This window comes from Paramisgurnus dabryanus, chromosome 5 (assembly GCF_030506205.2).
Source record: "Paramisgurnus dabryanus chromosome 5, PD_genome_1.1, whole genome shotgun sequence".
NCBI lineage: Eukaryota > Metazoa > Chordata > Actinopteri > Cypriniformes > Cobitidae > Paramisgurnus > Paramisgurnus dabryanus.
Window position 1 is genome coordinate 38,155,370 of NC_133341.1, and position 2,591 is coordinate 38,157,960.

The 2,591-nt window shown below is 28.2% G+C and overlaps 1 long non-coding RNA gene across 1 annotated transcript; it reads right to left on the reverse strand.

Moving 5' to 3' along the window:
• Positions 1–335: 335 nt before the first annotated feature.
• Positions 336–1,744, reverse strand: LOC135774515 (uncharacterized). The gene is made up of 2 exons (XR_010543715.2): positions 1,183–1,744; positions 336–1,035 (listed from the first exon to the last, which is right to left on the reverse strand). It is a non-coding gene; the product is annotated as an uncharacterized lncRNA (long non-coding RNA).
• Positions 1,745–2,591: the final 847 nt, after the last annotated feature.

Sequence of the window (2,591 nt, forward strand, 5' to 3'; positions counted from 1 at the left end):
TAATATTGTTAAATTGGAATCAAACAAGCAACTATCAATATTGAATAATTACATCCCTTAGAAAAAAATAAACTCAAAGTTATTATTTTTTAACATTTTAACAGACAACTAAAAAAGAACTGCATGAACTTTAAATTAACAAGTCTTTGGTAGGTCACATCAGTCTAATGATCTTTTATTAAATGTGTTTAGAAATATTGCCATGAAAGTGTACTCTTTATGTAGCGGGTATTAACTCACTTACTTATGGACCAGGCATAATAATAAGATCAGAAGGGTGCACCGTACGAAGGAGGAGGTAGCAGTGATAGTGAGCAACAAGCAAAGACAGAAGGTAAGTTGATTAATAAATTATTTTACTTTGATTATTGAGAAACCTTTCTTTTTCTTTCCTTAATCAAAAAAATAGTAAACAACAATGAAAATACAATTAACTATATATACTATGGTTGCACCCTCTAAATTACTTCTCATTTACAGAAATCGCAGTCACAATCAATGTACAAAGATGGTACAAATTATATATGTAACACACTAAAATCAGTATTCAAGTTCAAAGTTCTTATCAATTGGAGTATTGATCAGTCTTAAATTATCAGAATTGTGCTTCTGAAATGTTTCAGTTCAATAAAGTAAACAAACAAAATAAGGAAACAGTTTCTGAAATGTATCCTCTTACTTGTCTGAAGAAAAATATTTAAAATAGAAAATTGTCCTTTCCTCTAGATTCGTGATCCAATCAGGTCGAAATGGGAGGCTCGCCATCAATTAGGAAAATTCAGCTCAAGGAATGTTCATACGAAAGGAAAAAAACATTAAATATTGTGTATCAATAATGATTAACAATTGTACATAATACAGGAAACAAACAAAATACATACATAAGTGCCATCATCATAATAAATGACAATTTATACAAATACCTGTCCATTCACGTGTTTCTCTCTCTTTTTGTCTTTCACAGGCACGTGCAACCAAAATGGCGTCAGCGAACAGCAGTGAACACAACGCACCATGTGGTTTAACATAATCACACTGCAATGAACAATCCAACCCATATAACATCACAATATAACGCCATTTTGTCTCGTTTGGATTAAAAAAATAAAATGATATGACATTTAAAGTGTTGACATTCGTTTTTATGGCTAATTATAACATTGGTAATTATAACAAACTCACCAGGTCAAAATGAAAGCTCAAAAAGTGCTCAATCCACACAATCACGCTGTATCATTGAATATATGCAAGTTAAATTCTGATTTCTTCAGTTTATATGAACTTAGGAGTCATATTTAATCAAATTAAAAACTCTCGCGTTAGATCGAGTGTCTCTGTTGCTCTGCATCTCTCCTCTGAACTGAGACGCGATCCGAAAGCAAAAAAGGGGCGGAGCTTACAATTAAACACTCTGATTGGTTTACTCATTTCAGATTTATAATTCAGATTGAACTATTCACATGTATTTCCTCATTTATAAAATAAATGTAGATGTATGAATAGTCTCTATTATATTTAAGCACACTTTTAAAATAATAATATTTAATTATTTAACCAGGGTTACATTTAAGTAAAACTAAATTAGACAAAGTGCATTTTTAAAAAGTGTAATTAAGTATGTTAAGAAATATTGTGATGAAAGTGTACTTACTATAAGTTAAGCTTAATTAGACAGTATTAAAAAGTGCATTTTTAAAAGTGCACTTAAGTGTGTTTATAAATATTATGTTGAAAGTGTACTTTCTTTAAGTTAAGCTTAATTAGACATTAATACAAAGTGCATTTTTAAAAGTGCACTTAAGTGTGTTTATAAATATTATGTTGAAAGTGTACTTTCTTTAAGTTAAGCTTAATTAGACATTAATACAAAGTGCATTTTTAAAAGTGCACTTAAGTGTGTTTATAAATATTATGATGAAAGTGTACTTACTATAATTTAAAATTAATTAGATATTATTACAAAGTGCATTTTTAAAAAGTGTCCTTAAGTGTGTTAGTGAAATATTATGATGAAAGTGTACTTACTATAAGTTCAAATGAATTAGATATTATAACAAAGTGCATTTTTAAAAGTGCACTTAAGTGTGTTTATAAATATTATAATGAAAGTGTACTTACTATAAGTTCAAATTAATTAGATATTATTACAAAGTGCATTTTTAAAAGTGCACTTAAGTGTATTTATAAATATTATGATGAAAGTGTACTTTCTTTAAGTTAAGCTTAATTAGACATTATTTAAAAGTGCATTTTTAAAAGTGCACTTAAGTGTGTTTATAAATATTATGATGAAAGTGTACTTAATATAAGTTAAAATTAAATACATATTCTTACAAAGTGCAGTTGTAAAAAGTGCACTTAAGTGTGTTAATAAATAGTGTCATTAAAGTGTATTCCATTTAAGTACGCTTAAGTGGTCTTTAATTTATATTATATTATATTATCAGCAAGTGCACTTCTCAAAAAGTATACTTTTATTATTTTAAGCACACAAAAAGTATGCTTTCAATACACTTAAGTACGCTAATTTTTCACAAGGGAAGTAATGATTAAAAATATGCTTATATGGGCCCGGCCGAGGATAGTAGCGG